This window comes from Pelobates fuscus, chromosome 2 (assembly GCF_036172605.1).
Source record: "Pelobates fuscus isolate aPelFus1 chromosome 2, aPelFus1.pri, whole genome shotgun sequence".
NCBI lineage: Eukaryota > Metazoa > Chordata > Amphibia > Anura > Pelobatidae > Pelobates > Pelobates fuscus.
The window spans coordinates 178846717-178865532 of NC_086318.1; the positions used below are offsets into that span (position 1 = coordinate 178846717).

Sequence of the window (18816 nt, forward strand, 5' to 3'; positions counted from 1 at the left end):
CTGTATTGTAGCCATCAGTTTACAATGCAATTCCAGTCATCCTTTGGGATGATTAGAGTGGTGTATAGTCTATAAACCACTTATTTCATAATCTCTATCCAGATGAGGTTTATAAAATGAGACCAGCCACGATAGACCACATTAAGAGGTGTCAGCAATGTGCTTCTTTGAGCGCTGCTGTTCCAAAATTCAGGAAGTGTGTGAATCACTGAATGGTCGCCATCTTCAGGACTATGCCTTTTATTTTACAATTTTATAGCTCAATATAGTTCATTTTTATTGTAATAAGAAAATAAGCACAACACTGTATTCCAAGCAGAACTAAACGTTCTACTCAACCATGCCCGGGAGGATATTTCTTCTGTCAGGGCATGTGTCTTTTCTAACACTTGTATGTAGGACAAGGAAATGCTGGAAACCATCCACCAATGGTAATATTACCCCCTTTTGTATTTTTATTTTAAATAGTCTTCATTTGTATTTAAATTCCAAATTAATGAGCTAATCTCATTTCATAGCATTCATTAAATAAGCTACATAGTACAATGCTTGAAATGAATGGTTTGCATTGTACTGTACATAAATACATATTAGTTTCAGTCAGATTCACCCCACTGGGGGCTTCTGTACTACTCGGAGGGAGCAAATTAGCCCAAAATGTGGGATCATAATGGGTAATAAAAACAGATCTTAGTTTAGAACTGACTGACACTAAAGTTCTCAAATATAGAGGCAAACTCCATTTTTACACTACGTGTAAAAGCTACAAATATATAGAATGGGAATTGACAAAAACACTAAACAAAAACACAAACACTTGAATATATACCAAACCTGCAACAAGCCATCAGGAAAACACGACAGGATTATAGACTTCTGGTCATGAACGAGTTACAGAGAACAAAGTATAGGAAATCGGATTAAGGAGTGTGGGAGTTTGCAGCATTCAATATCCAAGCTGTTAAAGCACTCTTCATTAACAAGTTTCAAAACTGTACAATAGTCTGATTTAAAGAATGGTGGAATCCCGTGGCCCGTGCTTCAGTGAAGAATCACCATGGGTCCAATAGTTTTTCAGCCAGTTTTTCCATGACTGTCATCTACAAGCATGATGAAACCAAAAATCAATAGTTAAAAAATTTTGTTGGGTCAAGTTAATATAATATACTTTTGAAATAAAGGAATTTATACATTGAACGGTTTGCTAAAATCCTTGAAGTGTGCAGCAGTTGGCAGCTGCAAACATCCGACTGAAAGCCTCTCAGTTGCTTCACAGCTTCCAGTCGAGGATGTTTACAGATGCTCACTGTGAAAAGCAAATCACAGCCCTGGGGTAAACCAAAACATATACAGGTGTCACTTTAAAGAAACTATGCATACATTATACGTTTCCTCTAGTCACCCAGGTCAGTAATTAAAGTCATTTTTTTTTTTTTACATAGACTAATCAAATTTAAAATAAAAAATAAAATGTATTAAAAAAAGAGCACAAAAAAAACAACACACCCTACATTTGGGTCTGTTAAAGGGACAGTAATAAATATGACAGGATTGTGTAGTGGCTAAGATTCTTGAAGTCTCTATGCGCCAGTTTTATCCAGTGTAAGAAAGATGACCTAGCACACAGAAAATTTATTCAGAAACTGTGAACACCAACACATCAGCTCTTATACAAGTCTCTCAGGCTTATAGAGACACTATAGGCACCCACTTCATCTCATTCTGTGCACTGTCCCTTAACCCTGCAATGTAATACATTGCAGTTTTAGAGAAACTGCAATGTTTATAATGCAAGGTTAAGACTGCCTCTAGAGGCTATCTACCAGACAGTCACTAGAGGCGCTTCCTGCTCATTCACGTATTGACTCCGTAAAATGACGCTTGACGTCCTTAGGTCCTTCGCGTTCAAATCCCCTATAAAGCATTTAATTGAGCTTTTTAGTCCTAATACTAAAGTGTTCCTTTAAGAAAGATTTTCTGTATTGACGCAATTTGTGTGTGCAGTAATTTTTCTTATACTTAATGATTGTGGGTTAGACACTAGACAGAGAAGCACTGGGTCCTGCTATATAAATAAGATTTTGTACTATATTTTGTGAAATCCCAAAAGTCAAATTAAGTTGAGAAGGAAGCTTAGAACAAATATGGCATTCCACCTGGCCATGAAACAATAAACCTCCCATGGTCAACTTCCCTATCCAGCAAGTATTGTAGATACAAATCTATACATGGTGTGTGGAAGTGAATTTTGAATTCATGTACAAAGTGAAATATTATGGAATGATCACGTACCATTTGATTTTACCATAGAAAACAAAAACCTTTAAAATTCAGCAATATGGAAAGTGAAAAAAATGTAGGCCAAAGTAAATCCGAAACCTAGCTAATTAGAATTTGGACAATGTAAGTACTTTGGTCTACAAATTAAAGTTCACTTTGACAATTCACAAGGAATACAATAAGATTCAGATTCTCTAGTGCAATAGTAAGCTACAAAAAAGTTTGCTGAGAGTTACTGCGTTTTTCCCCCACCAGTTTAAAAAAGTAGAATGCTTGTAAGTTAAGTAATTCTTTAAGGACCAAACATGGCATGTAACACAAGGCCAGAGTTAGAGCTAGATATTCTAAATAATGTATATATATATATTTCACACAGAGCATGGAGAGACATTTATACTAAAGTGAAGGGGACTGCACTAATCTCCTGTGAAAAACTACTGGTGCTTAGCCGAACAGGAGCAGACACAGACTCCTCACATAATATTATATTCAAATATATTTAGATGCTCAGAAGTTTAAAGCATGGCAGTGATTGGATCAAAGTGTGTTCACCTTAATCTAATTAACACTACCATGTTTTTAAACTACGGAGTGCCTGGACATATTTGGATATAACATGAACCACAACATGTATGATTTTTTTTTTGTCCAACAGCAGGTGGAGCTGTTACAAGTTTACATGGTTAGAGAATGTTTTACGTTAGTTCATGTTTTCCTAGTGGACATACAGTTTGTTGTTACAGAGATTTCTCATGACCCAGTGGTACCCAAACTTTTTAGATTCAAGGCGCCCTTAATATTTTAATATTTTTCTAAGTCGCCCCAAATCAAAAGATTTTCTAGGTTGTATATATGTACAGAGCAGCGGCATATACTGGGCCCCTGTTCTGCAGAAATGCTTGCCGTTCAAGCGCAGATCCAGAACCTATTCTTGGGAGGGGCACTGGTAGATTATTTAAAGAAACAATCCAGGCACAATAATCACTACAGCACGTTGTGTGATGGGTAAAGTTTGTGTGTATGGAGGGGCAGTGTGTGTGTGTGTGTGTATAGGGGGGTAATTGAGGTTTGTAGTCCTAATACTAAAGTGTTCCTGTATGGGAGGGGCAATTGTGTGAATGGGGGGGGGGGGGGAAGTGGGCTGCTAGAGTTCACTCTTGCGAGATTTGGAGCGTTGCCATTGTAACCGTGGCAACGCTTCAAGCTCGCAAGAGAAGAACCCGGAGGAGCTGCAGGTTGCAACTCCCCCGGGTCCTCTCACCCTCCCTCCCCTACTGGCTGCCAACATTACACTGCTAGCGGGCCGGGGAGGGAGATTTCCCCTTCGGTCCTGCAGAGCCGGCAGGGGAGAGGGAGGCACAGTTCCCGGTGCTTTCGTCCTTGAACCGGGAAAGTAGCCTGCGGCTCCCCTGTGTGCCTGTTGCAGCACACAGTTTGGGAACCGCTGATATGACCCATAACTTTTAGAGTCCCTCATTTATCGTTATCCTTATCAGATACTACACGCAAAAACAAACACAAGCATGTCCCACAGAAAATGAATAAAATGTTAATGTTACAAATATAACCAACACAACAGTGGTTTAATTATATTTGAAGGTGCAATGAAACCATGTTTTCAGGTACCGTATATACTCGAGTATAAGCCGAGTTTTTCAGCCCATTTTTTGGGCTGAAAAACCCCAACTCGGCTTATACTCGAGTCAGAGTCTGTATTATGGCAATTTGCATTGCCATAATACAGACTGGGGGGAGAGGGGGGCTGGCAGAGCTGTACTTACCTTTCCTGCAGCTCCTGTCAGCTCTCTCCTCCTCCGCCGGTCCGTTCAGCACCTCGGTCAGCTCCCAGTGTAAGTCTCGCGAGAGCCGCGGCTCTCGCGAGACTTACACTGGGAGCTGACCGAGGTGCTGAACGGACGGCGCAGAGGAGGAGAGAGCTGACAGGAGCTGCAGAACAGGTAAGTTACAGCTCTGCCAGCCCCCCTCTCCCCCCCACTGAACTGCCACTGGACCACCAGGGAAGGAGAGCCCCCCTCCCTGCCATATATCAAGCAGGGAGGGGGGACGAAAAAAAATAAAATAAGAAAAAAAAAAAAAAAAAATTAATAATAAAATAAAAAAAGGGGTATAAGGACCACTATGGGAGGGGGGGGGGGGGGGTATAAGGACCACTATGGGAGGGAGGGGGTGGGTTAAGGACCACTATGGGAGGGAGGGGGGTATAAGGACCGCTATGGGAGGGAGGGGGGTATAAGGACCGCTATGGGAGGGAGGGGGGGTATAAGGACCACTATGGGAGGGAGGGGGGGGGGGGGTAAGGACCACTATGGGAGGGAGGGGGGTATAAGGACCACTATGGGAGGGAGGGGGGGTATAAGGACCACTATGGGAGGGAGGGGGGGATAAGGACCACTATGGGAGGGAGGGAGGGGGGATAAGGACCACTATTGGAGGGAGGGGGGTATAAGGACCACTATGGGAGGGAGGGGGGGATAAGGACCACTATGGGAGGGAGGGGGGGTATAAGGACCACTATGGGAGGGAGGGGGGTATAAGGACCACTATGGGAGGGAGGGGGGGGGATAAGGACCACTATGGGAGGGAGGGGGGTTATAAGGACCACTATGGGAGGGAGGGGGGTATAAGGACCACTATGGGAGGGAGGGGGGTATAAGGACCACTATGGGAGGGAGGGGGGGATAAGGACCACTATGGGAGGGAGGGAGGGGGGATAAGGACCACTATTGGAGGGAGGGGGGTATAAGGACCACTATGGGAGGGAGGGGGGGTATAAGGACCACTATGGGAGGGAGGGGGGGTATAAGGACCACTATGGGAGGGGGTGGGATAAGGACCACTATGGGAGGGAGGGGGGTATAAGGACCATTATGGGAGGGAGGGGGGGGGTATATGGACCACTATGGGAGGGATGGGGGGGATAAGGAACACTATGGGAGGGAGAAGGGGGATAAGGACCACTATGAGAGGGAGGGGGTGGGATAAGGACCACTATGGGAGGGGAGGGGGAAGTAAGGACCACTAGGGGAGGGGAGGGTAAGGACCACTAGGGGAGGGGTGAGTCAGGACCACTGGGGGGGGGAGTGAAGGAACACGGGGGTGGGGAGGTAAGGACCACTGAGGGAGGAGGAGGGGAAGTCAGGACATATGGGGGGGGAGGGGGCGGCAAAATTTTTTTTGCCTACGGCGGCAAATATCCTTGCACCGGCCCTGCACACACTGCATTCACACACTGCATTCATGCACACACACACACTGCATTCATGCACACACACACTGCATTCATGCACACACACACTGCACTCATACACACACGCTGCACTCATACACACACACATACGCACACACTGCATTCATTATACACACACTGTAAATAAATATTCAATTAATATATTTTTTTTAGGATCTAATTTTATTTAGAAATTTACCAGTAGCTGCTGCATTTCCCACCCTAGTCTTATACTCGAGTCAATAAGTTTTCCCAGTTTTTTGGGATAAAATTAGGGGCCTCGGCTTATATTCGGGTCGGCTTATACTCGAGTATATACGGTATTTGAGCATGGTGGTAGATTATGTACAGAGCTCTGTAGCAGAAAGCTGTACATTTCCTCTATAATGGAGGATTAAAACCAAGATGCTCCTTTGAGAAGAATTTTAAAAAAAGATACACAATGGTTCTTCTATATCCGACTAGGTTTGAAATACATCAGACCAGGTCATATATATGAGTGGAGCGCTATAGATAGATGGAGAAAGATTAATTACACTTACTCCAAACAGACAAAATGTTCAAATATTGGTAGAACTGGGATAATATGATTTATGATTTTTTTTTTTTATCAACATGTACAAATGCTTTTACCGTTTTATGTACACTTCCTTCTGCCTGAGGGAGCTTTGATGCTGATGCCCGCCTACCTCAACACACTATGGTTTATTTAAACAGAAAAGGGATCAATGTTGCCAGTATTCAAAATGATCGATATGCACGATGGCCGGTGGTGGCGTGATGGCCGGTTCCGACGCATCACTTCCGGTTCACATGGGGTCTGGCAAGTGCCTTAAACGAAGATGGCCGCTCTGCGACTGGAAGTGACGTAGCGGTAAGGTGCCCACTGCTTCTGCGATATGAATTAAGGATAATTGCATAAAGGCAGACACACGTAACCCTCCATAAAGAAGTGGGATTTGATTGGATGAAAACGTTTTGAATGGACCAATAAAACTTTTTTTGGGATATTTACAAGCAAGAGGAAGCAGCTATGATTTGCACACCGATTGAGAAAGCCGAGTGATCTGGGAGAAACGCGTCTCTTCAAAAGGAGCCTTTATGGGACATTCTTTTAGACTTTATTGCATAGATTTTATTACATATTTTTTATTTTACTTGTTTCTTTGTATTTTATTGCATAATAAATTAATTTAGTCCTACTCTGGCTTCCTCCACTTCTGCTTCCAAAGAAGGGTTGGTGTCCTCTTTATAGGCACCCAAGCACTATCACCAAGAGCCAGGTTCCATTGGCTCTGGAAAAGGTGAGCATTTATTTGCATTTTTAATTAAGTCATTGTTCATATAGCACAAAATACTAACACCATAAGCGGTCTTTTATTTTTATCTTCTGAGGATATTTACTGGGACCAACAAGGGTCAAGTGCCACCAGATGGCACAGATGCAGATGTGATTTGAGCCTGTCAATCTAGAGGCTCTTTTCCATGTGAGTGTACATCTCATGGTCTCTTTTTTATTGCCACATATCCAGCACAGATTTATACTATGTGATTCTTTTCACCTCTCTCCCCCATTTATGTTCTACCAATATTTTAACAATTAGTCTGTTTGGAGTAAGTGTAATTACTCTTTCTCCACCTATCTATAGCGCTCCATTCATAAATACGACCTGGTCTGATGTATTTCAAACCTAGTCAGATATAGACCTTTCTTTCATCTGTATCATTTAGTGGGTAAGGTAGATTCCCACTAGAGTGTGTAGCAGCTGTCACTTATACACTATTTTTTATAATTATTTAAGCGCACAGCTCACAGTCTTTGTATTCACCAAGTAATGATTCTCCATTTATACACATTAATAACAATAGTGTGGAAGTTTGGTAAAACAAATTTAAAAAAACATATATATATAAATCTATCTTTGCCTCTAAATACCAACATTTTGTTTTGGGCATTTTCAGAGCAGGGTATAGATAATAAGTAAAAAAAAAAAACTAAATTAAAAATGTCATCCAGGTTCTGAACATACCGCTCTCTTCTTTAAGAAAGCATAATTCACCAGTGACAATTCATTTGAAACACAACTCAATTCCCTGACATTACCTCATCGGCTGTGCACTGCCATAATGCATAGACTAGCCTGATTTTGGAAAGGACGCCCTCTAATTTTGGGTTCCTTCAAAGACAACATATGGTTTCTACACAATATGAAAAAAGTTTGCTGCACGAAATAATGAATAATGAATATAGAGGCTCAAATCCATTGAGTTTAACCTTCAAAACAGAGAGCTTTGTAACACACACATGTCTATATACCCTATAAGTAGGGAGTGTGCATATCCACTTAATTAGAAGTTAGAATGCTTCTGGATTCTCTACTTTTATAGGTTCTTTCTTACTTCCCACACCCATATCTTTCTTATGCATTCTCTGTCCTGCACCTGTCCTTTATGCAGGAAACAAAAGGACACCATACTCCTATACTGGTCCTGGTGCAGTCAAACCTGGGACTGGCTATCCCCACACCATTTGGTAAACACAAAATGTAGTCCAGGCACTCAGAATCGCTTATTCATATTGTGTACCTTGTAACCACCGACTTGCAAGCTTCACAAATATACATCACGCACATCTACATCCTTGTGCTAAAAAAAGGATTGTAATGGGGAGTGGGGGGTAGGAGTTTCAGTGGGGGACAGGAGCTGTGTGTGGGACTGGGTCTGTAGTGGGGAGATAAGGGCTCAAATGGGTGACAGAGGCTCTAATGGGCGAATAGGTGCTGTAGTGGGGTAAAGGGGTGGTAATTGGAGATAGAGATTGTAGTGTGGGTGTTGGGTGGTGCGTGGTTAGGGGCTTCAGTGGGGAAATAAGAGCTGTAAGGAGGAGGGAATGACTTATGGGGGAATATGAGCTGTGGTAGGGGCTTTAGTGGTGCGAGAAAGGCTGTAGTAAGGGATAGAGATTGTAGGGTCAATGTATCTCTATGGGGAGCGTTCAGCGCATCCATGCAGAGCGTGTAGAAGCTGAACTGCAGTGGCACAGGAAGCATCTCTAGTGGCTGTCTGAGTGATTGTCAATATAGGTATTACTAGGCACCAATGTAAACACTGCCTTTTCTCTGAAAACACCCTTTAAGTTTGCCTCTAAATATTTTATTCCTCTGCGTTGCTATGTGAATGTTTTCTATGTGTACCATTTGAGAGTCTGCATTGTGCTCAGTGGTGGAACTAAAGTAGAGAGGACTTTGATGCAAGAATGTTTTGGGGACATCCCCCCCCCCCCCCATTGTAAGGATGTAAAATAAAAAAAAATAAAAAATAGGACACAATCACACTTCTGAAGAAGCCTTGGACTGGCGAAATGCGTTAAGTGGGACTAGTTAATATATATTATACTTTTATATATTTATTTTTCGTTTGGTTAATAAATAGCATATTTTATATATTCATATACACACACACACACACACACACCTTTTTCCCTTCGTATAGTGGCAGTACTTACAAGTGGGATATTCCTTACGGTCTTGGACAAGAAGCTCCCTTCTTTGAATCTTATAGCTGTGCTCCGCCTGCTGCCTCCATAAAACCTGCAAGCCTGAATCTCACACCAGTTCTTCTTGTCCCGGCAACGGGACGGACAGGTTCCCTAGTTCTGATGGAGAAAGGTGCGATCAGCACAGGCTGCTGATCGGGGAGGTGAGTGCCCGATAGCTCCCCGGGCGGGAACTGAGTGGCACAGTACTTCCGGTCTCGCGTTACGGTACCGGGTACTTCTTTTTTTGTGGCTTCTACTGTGAGTTCCCGGGCAGTCCTCCTCGATGGCATTACGCATGTGCACAGCAGTGGAATGCACGCCCGGGAGGCATTGCGTTCCACCAAACACGGAATCGCGCTACTGCGCATGCACAAAACTGTGTTTTGGCGCCAATTTAAAAAAATTAGAATATAAAGCTGTGCAGAACCTTTCTGACTCCAAGGGTGGGTGTACAGTCCTGGTTCTCCGTGTCACCAGCCCTCCTACACGGACCTTAGGTGATTTAAGGTGAGATTTAACTCTTTAAACTCTCCTTTTATTCACCTATAATTATGCATGCTCATATATATATATATTTATTTATTTTTTTATTATGGTGTTTCCACAGATATGTCCAGTCCTATTTCTCCGGATAAAGCGGATAAAGACAAGATGTCAACATCTGTCCCCAAAAAAGCCACAAGCAAATCTAAGCACTTATGTTGTCTGGAATGTGCTGTACCTTTACCTGACGGATGTCGCAAAAAGACGTGTAATCAGTGCTCTGCAGAATTGCTAGAAAAAGCAAAGCAGACTGATATGGCATCCTTCCTGGGCTGGTTTCAGGAAAATTTGTCCCAGACATTTGAGTCTTTTAAAGATGATGTGGAGAAAGAGCCGGCTATTCAAGAGAAGCTGCCTAAGAAACGTAGGAGGAATAGATCTCCTTCTGTGTCTGACGTTTCTTCAGGAGAATGCTCCTTTTCTTCACCTTCGGATATTTCCAGCCTAGCTTCAAGTGTGGAGGAGGGCTTTCCACCAGAAGAGCTGAAGAAATTTATTAAAGAAGTGACGACAGCTGTACAAGAAACTGAACCTACCAAGGGTAAGGTTAAAGGTTTCCCCATGTTACCTAAAATCTTGGATCTCCTTCATAGAGAATGGAAGATTCCCGTTAAAGGCCCATTCCACTAGGGTTATGGCGACCTCCTGGGCTGAAAGAGCAGCAGCATCACCTGAAGACATCTGCAAAGCGTCTACTTGGTCTTCCTTACATACCTTTATTAAGCATTATAGGCTGGACATATTCTCATCATCTGAGGCTGCTTTTGGGCGTAAGGTGCTGCAAGCTGTGGCCTGCTGAGTCCCCACCCTTTTGTTTTGTTACAGGGATCTTGCTATATCCCACTTGTAAGTACTGCCACTATACGAAGGGAAAAACAGTAATTTTACTTACCGTAAATTCCTTTTTTCTTAGAAAGGGCAGTACTGGCTTTCCCTCCTCTTTCATATGGATTAAATTAATTTGCATTATTCAGACTCCATTTGGTTCTTTTTTATTACTGGTGTGTGATTCAGGCTTGCAGGTTTTATGGAGGCAACAGGCGGAGCACAGCTATAAGATTCAAAGAAGGGGGAGCTTCTTGTCCAAGACCGTAAGTACTGCCACTATACTAAGAAAAAATGAATTTACGGTAAGTAAAATTACTGTTTTTATTTATCCACCTACTGCTTCCTGGTACCATCATATTCTTAGGTGGGGATTATACCATCCATGCTGTTAAAATTAGAGTAAGTACATTACTTTATTTCTTCACTTGACTTTCCACCAATACTTACTTCACCATTGGAGGTTCCCTTTTGTATTTAATTTTATACATGTCCTGCACATCGCACTCTAATTGGAGCATTTGTGGTGACTACATCACCATATATCCTTACATGGGGATTGTTCCGTCCATGCGCAATACAACAGAGCTCTAAGTTAGCTCATTAGAATGTGAGTGGAAATTACAAAAGCTTATCCACCACATATCTATTGTACAAACTGTGTAGGACCCGCTTAGGGGGGTCTGCCTTGACGTTGGCAGGCGGGCATTCCCTCCAATAGCCATTGGAGTAACTAAATGACCTCCATTTGTCTAAATATACATACGTATTAAGGAGAGAGCGCAGGTAACTTTTTTTTCTTTGGTTTTTACTACATACTGTACTACACTATTATTTCTTGTCTTTATTCTTTTTTGAGGTCAATTGTGTACATACCCCTAAAGACTTGTGTATGTATATTACCTTATACTCACATTTTAGGTGCCGTTTCCCCTTTTCTTTCTCACATTTCACTTTACAAGGTTTGGGAATCCTTGATCTAATTACTGCTGCCTATAACTATCTTTTGCTGGATTCTATAGTGAGAGCCTATTACTTCCTTTTTACATATACATATGTACTGCCACACACACACACACACACACACACATCCGGAAACACACAGACACATAGGTAAAGACAGGCAGATACACAGACATACAATGACACACATGCTGATACAATGAAATACACACTAACACATACAGACCGCGAGATTTACACAGGGAGCTGAAGGGAGCTAAGTAACAGCTTGCTGCGGTTCCCCCCACTGTTCAGTACACGACACTGGACCACCAGTGAATGCCACAGCCCCCCTCCCTGGCCAGGTAACAAGCAGGGAGGGGGGACAAAATAAATCAAATAAAAATATTAAAAATAAAAAAATGCCTCCCCTCCTGCCCATTTTACATAAATTACATCCTTTCACAAACACACACACTATACAAACACACACACACACACACTCTGCATTATATACACACACTACACACTCTGCATTATATACACACACACACACACACACTACGCAAACACACACTCTGCATTAATTATACACACTATACAAACACACACTCTGAATTCATTATATACACAGACTACACAAACACACTGCATTCACTATACACACACTACACAAACACACTGCATTTACTTTACGCACACTACACAAACACTCTGATTCACTATATATACACACTACACAAACACTCACTGCATTCACTATACACACACAGTACAGAAACACACCCTGCATTCATTATATACACACTACACAAACACACACTGCATCCACTACACACACACACACACACACACAGCTCTCCTGTCTAAACACACTGCATCCACTACATGTGGCATGTATACTTTGTGCATTTACCTTTAGAAATAGTTTATTTTTTTCAAAATGGTAAATGTACAGAATATCGGCAAGTTATCGGCTATCGGCCCGAAAGTTCACAGATTATCGGTATCGGCTCTAAAAAAACAATATCGGTCGATCCCTAATTGATACCTGGGTCTCCTGGTGTGAGCAGGAAGTTAACCCTGCTTATACTGCATTGCAGCCAGCAGAGATTTAAATGCTGATTTAAAAAGCTGTATACAGAGTTCAATTTGAGCTCACCTGTCAATCTGGAGCCACTAAATATGGAGCCGATTTATATCAATTGATACCTGAGATTCACTGGTGTGAGCAATAATTTAACATAAACTAAAATATGTTTCATAACCTCATGGATGCAGTTAGATATTCAATACACTTTATACCAATATGCAAAAATAATTCAGCACTGAAAAGAGAAAATATAATGCAAGACAAATTTATAAATGGGTGAAAATAGTTACCAAAAAAAGTTCTAAATGTCCTAGGAATCCACAGTCTCAATAGGTCAGGTCACAAGAGGAACAAAGCAAACTTTATCAAAGCCAAGTGTTTATACATTCCTGGAATTCCTTAGAATCCAGCCAAAAAAAAAAAAGATTACATAGTACACTTATCATAATGCAAGAAAGATTTTATGGAATTTACTGTAGACAAACAAAAAAAGATATATATCTCTCTATCTTCTTTGTGGTTTAGTTGCAAACTTATGCACATATTCCGTTTTAATTAGCCATTAGCAGGTAGTCATCTGTATGAATAAAGCAAGAGGAGGTGGGTCTATAAGTCTATAATCCTTTAAAGAAACACTCCAGACATCATAAGCACTTAATTTCACAACGTAAGACTTTGCGACACTGACATTTTATGGTTTTCTCTCCCCCCTCAATGTTTCTTCTTTTCTGGTAACACCTCCTCAGCTCTACCTGTCTCAGTTGGAGTTCCCCAGGCTCTGCCCTTGGTCCACTTCTGTTTCATAGAAACATAAAATGTGACGGCAGATATGAATGGTTTGTCCCCTCTAGTCTGCCCAATTTTCTAAATACTCTCATTAGTCCATGGCCTTATCTTATAGTTAGGATAGCTCTATGCCTCTCCCACGCATGCTTAAACTCCCTCACTGTGTTAACCTCTACCACTTCAGCTGGAATGCTATTCCATGCATCCACTACCCTCTCAGTAAAGTAATACTTCCTGATATTATTTTTTAACCTTTGTCCCTCTAATTTAAGACTATGTCCTCGTGTTGTGGTAGTTTTTCTTCTTTTAAATATAGTCTCCTCCTTTACTGTGTTGATTCCCATTATGTATTTAAATGTTTCTATCATATCCCCCCGTCTCCTCCAAGCTATCTATATTGCCTCTCTTGGCGAACGTATTAATTCTTTTGGATTCTACTAACCTGTCTATGCCTAACATACCTAAATGTATCTTGTCTTCACTGATCTCTCCCAAGCTGTCCTAGAACGGCCACCTGTTGCCTCTCTTCCGATTGGATGTACGGTATTCCCTATTTCACAGAGCTTATCTTCCCACCTCATAATACGAATCCTCCACACGGTTGCTCTCCCTGCAAGTTGATGGTGCGCTCATCAGCCCATCCCTGCATGCGCGCAGTCTTTCTGTTATCTCTTATTCTAGCTGCACCGTTACACATTATCTAGAGTCTGTTAACAAAACTGGCCTTTTATACCTCAAAAAAAAAAAAAAAATTAATGAATCTGCCCCTTACTTACCCAAAATGCGACTTGGTTTATTCTTCATGCTCTTAAAATGTCTTGCATTGATTATTTTAATTTGTTCCTAAATGGTCTCTTCAGAAACAATACTGCCTTTTTACAGTCCATAATGAAAGTTGATGCGAGGCTTATTTTTTTCCCTGTCGCTCCACTCATACGTCTCCCCTCTGTCAATCATTGTACTGGCTCCTCGTGCCCTGCAGGATTCAATTAAAATGATTCATTATTACCTACAAAGCTCTTTTCTATTCCCCTTTGTATTAATGTAAGGCACTGCAGAATGAGTTGGCTATATAAAATGTCAATAATAAATAATCAGACGCCTGCTGCCTCTCCTCCTCTGTACTGGTTAATGCAGAGGTGTTTGCTAAAGCAGCAGAGGTGCAGAAAAGATCAGCCTATCACTGGCTGCCCATTGTGAGTAAAGCTTAAATATGTATGTACTTACAATGGGTGACCAGTGATGCTCTCAACGTTCAAACGCAGTTTAACAGGTGAAAAAAAAGACAAGGCCAGGAGACTGAGCACCATAAAAACTTTATTTATGTGAGTGGTTATGGTGCCCAGGGTGTTCCTTTGATTTGGCAAATTTAAAATGTGTAATAGTATTCCCAGTCACATAGCTCACTATCACAATGAGATGAAAGGTCTTGACTTCGCTGTTACTAATATAAAATACAGCTACAAAGGTAAGTTACCGTAATATCAGGTTGATTAACAATATATTCTTTCCACAAGAGATTAGATTTTTGGAACTTTTACACAAAGTTCTGTGCACAAACTTGCAATGCTCTGAAAACTATTTGTTTTCAGAAATCAAACGGCAAAAACCACAGTCACAAAAAAAAAAAAAAAATACAATTATAAATAAATAAATGAAAAGGGGGGACAAAAGTCTCACAAACTGGAGGATGTGACACACATATGGATCAACAGAATTGTCAAAGATAAAAAGTGCTTTCCTGACCGAAGTTACCATCTTAAAGTGGATCTGTCGCCGTCTGGGAAATATGCAGATTGTGCATAGACCCCAGATGGTGAAATTGCCACTGGGGGTCCGGTTGCCTAGGGGGGGATGGAGGGCATGCGAGTTTAACTTACCTGAACCTGTCCTTCATGGGCACCAGTTTTCTTTCTGCTCCTGGCGCTTCACCTGATCTCATGGCTGTACATTGGTACATAAGGTCTATGGAGAATCCCGTAAGACCCTACACAGATAGAACCAATTTCCTGCGGCAGTCACTGGTGACAGCTGGGGAATTGGTACTTCTTGATGGCAGTAGCTCCCTACCTTGCCTCAGTATATCCCTACTTTGTCTCAGTATGTTTGACTGTGTTGGATTTTCAGTAAAATTAGGGATTATTCTAGTTTCAGTGACTGAATAATAAAAGTTTTATTAAAGACAAGAGGCAAATATTTGCTTTAACCTTTATTACTGAACCTCTGAGCAGCAAAGAAATAGTTAAAAACTGTAAACAAAAATCAACCAGATTACATATTAGGATTATTATTGGAGCATTATAGAGCGCTGAGACTCCTCCCAACTCCTCGTTCTTGATAAAGCTGAGCCAACGGATAGTCAACAATGTAAACTAGAAAAAAAAATGAGAAGCAACAGGAAGAACAGGTAACCACTTGAAGAGTCGATAAGAATGTTCACACTTGAAATGAAAAGAAGCCTCATGCATCCACAAATTGATCCTTTTAGGAACAGCTGTCTGTGGGTGTATCGGGTATTACCCGAGCTCCATGGTTCAGTAGGGAAATGCCTCTAGTCAATTAAGGCTGCCCTGCTGGTAGCTCGGCCTTAGTGGCGACCAGCTCTACCAGAGAAATTGTTGGAATGGGAAACTCTACAAAGCGATGACTGGGCCTTGTTTAGTGAAGTGAACACGGAAATATGTTTGCTGAGGTCCTTTATATATTTGTCTCCCAAGAGCAGCCCATTTACCTCTGGGCATTTCCCAGCAAAAAGCCCTCTGCGCCCATTCACATATCACGTAAGGGTCAAAGGTTCTCTCTGCCAGGGCCAAGTCAGAAATGATAAAAATCTGATTGAGCAGACCTGCAATATCCAGTAACCTATCCTGAGTAGTCTTAAGACTTTGCTTTAGGCCATTGCCTGATCTGCTCAAACAAGTGACCAGTAAAAGGTCGAACTCAGGTGTAAGAGCCACTTTGTGGGGATGGTAGGGAGTGGTTTGGTCAACAAATTTAAACAGGAGATTTGAATCAAAAGATCTAGGGTTGGACAGACAAAAACCTCCTTCATGAATTTAGAAGGGGTTCGCAAGGGCTGATAGTTGTTAAAATTGCTGCACAGAATTCAGCCATGACCTGGAAGTTGTAGGACATACAGCCCTCTAAAATGTCTAGCTCAAATAGAGCATTGTTTGGGCAAAGGTTGGGTTACTAACTTTATGCACTGTAGCCTTTACGCACGGTAGGCACTTTGCTTTTACCGTTGGAAACACTTTTGCCCTTCCATGGGGGTTTCCTGTAACCACCTTCGTCGTTCGGATAGGAGAGACTCATCTGAGTCAGATAAATCCATGTGTAAGGAAGCAGCTCTCCATAATTCCCATTAATACATTATATGGACAGAAGTACTCGGACACATCTCTTAATTATTGAATTCAAATGTTTCAATCTAACCTACTGCAGCAGTTATATAAAATCAAGCACCTAACCATGCAGTGTGCATTTACAAACATTTGTGAAAATAAAAATAATGGATCGTTCTGAAGAGCTCAGTGAATTCAAGATAGGAAAACCTCAGTTCGTGAAATTTAATCCCTGCTAGATATTTCACGGTCAACTGCAAGTGGTATTATTAGAAAGTGGAATCGTTTAGGAAAAGCAGAAACTCCTTCACAAAGCGGAATATCACAGAGCTGGGTCACAGAGTGGTGAGGTGCATGGTCGACAATGCTCTGCTGACTCCATACCTGAATTCCCTCTGCCATTAATATCAGCACAAAATCTGTGCAGAAGGAGCTTTATGGAATGGGTTTCCATGGCCGAGCAGCTGCACGCAAGCCTCATGTGACCAAGTACAATGTTGGATCGAGTGGTGTAAAGCACAATGCCACTGGACTCTAGAGCAGTGGAAACATGTTCTGTGGAGTAACGAATAATGCTGCTCTGTTTGGCACTCTGAAAACACCTTTGGGATGAACAGGAACAGAGATTGCGAGACAGGCCTTCTCACCCAACCAGTGCCTGACCTCACAAATGCTCTACTAGATGAATGGGCAAAAATATGTCACAGAAACACTCCAAAATCTTGTGGAAAGCCTTCCCAGAAGAATAAAAGCTGCTATAGCTGCAGAGGGTGGGCAAACTACATATTAATTTGTGTTTAAAATGTGATGTCATAAAAGTCCTGTTGGTGTAATGATCATGTGTCCCAATACTTTTGTCCATAGAGTATATAACCAACCCTCAAGGTCAGAGTTATTGTTGTGCATTCAAAGTGAATTTTAAATTGTAGGCAAAGATAACCAAATCATTGGTGTAAGTGTCAATAAATGCAGCAATAAGTCTATATTCCTAAAAAAAAAAAAAAAGAATGATAACTATCTCTAACCAGATGGAGATATAGATATGTCTATAGATGGAGACAGATAGCACTGACTGTCAAGATCCTATCCTGACAGCCAAGATATTATTCAGTTTTATTACTGCAATACCTGTTTCTCGCCTCCAGTGGCCTCCCTAGCCACTAGTCACCTCAGTCACTCTCACCTGCATAGCATGATAATCCAAGTCTGCTATAAAAGGCCACACCCGACAAAACCAAATGCCTTTACATTGAGAGAAGTTGTGTTCTGAACCTGACAAGTCTTCTGCTCCTGGCTCTTTCTAAATAAAATCTGCTCCACCCTTACTTACCTTCAACCATCCTGATTCATCCAAACATCTTGCTTTATTTCTATACTGGACTTTGTTTTCATATTGATTTCCTCCCAACCTGCCTGGATATTATAGACATTATTTTATTTGCCAATATCCTCAAAGACCCTGAAACTGCAGTTCTGATTTCCAACCAAAGAGGCTGAACACCTCAATTGCTGCTTTAACCTGTTTTACTTTATCCTTTATATTCCTGTTTAGTTTTATCTAATTGTTTCCCTGTCTCCTGTAAACCTGTTTTGGGGCATATTGCCTAAACATCTATTTTCATACTCACCTGTAGTTCTGCTTTCCGCCTTTTGTCTTTATTATACCTTTTACCCCTTTCCCCTGTTACTCTTATTGTTACATTTGTCTTACCATGTCTAATAACTCAAATAAACTACCTAAAGTCAACCCCGGCATAAGTCTCTTGTCTGACCTGATCAGAACCATGACACCGACACTATCTGTAAGTTGTCTTCCCACAGTGTGCTACCTAGATCACTTACAAACTATACTCAACATAATATTCAGTCAAAACTTCAATGAATGGAGATAATTTATTAACAAAAGTAAATATGCGATTAGATCTTTCTTATGAAAGGCTTAATGGAAGCAAAAAGTTGGGAAATCTCTTTGCCTGCTTATTTGCTTAATATGGAATAATATGGGATAGTGTTTGTGCATAGTTCCACTTCTACACAGTTGCTCACAGCTACCTAAAATGAAAATTCTGCAAGTTTACACAATTTGAATTGTTAAATTATGCATTCATTCCTCAAACAAATATTATAGGATAAAACATTATTCCCTATCTTGCAATACCTTAGACAAGGAAATCTTAAGAAGCTAGCTTTATATAGAGCATCTATTATACACCAACGC

The 18816-nt window shown here is 41.3% G+C and overlaps 1 long non-coding RNA gene across 1 annotated transcript in view; it reads right to left on the minus strand.

Moving 5' to 3' along the window:
- Window positions 1–303: 303 nt before the first annotated feature.
- Window positions 304–18816, minus strand: part of LOC134585680 (uncharacterized) — a 31537-nt gene continuing 13024 nt past the window's right edge. The window contains exons 4-5 of the long non-coding RNA XR_010086539.1: window positions 14031–14230; window positions 304–1100 (exon numbers count right to left, since the gene is read on the minus strand). This is a non-coding gene — a long non-coding RNA (uncharacterized LOC134585680). The remainder of the gene's footprint in view (window positions 1101–14030; window positions 14231–18816) is intronic.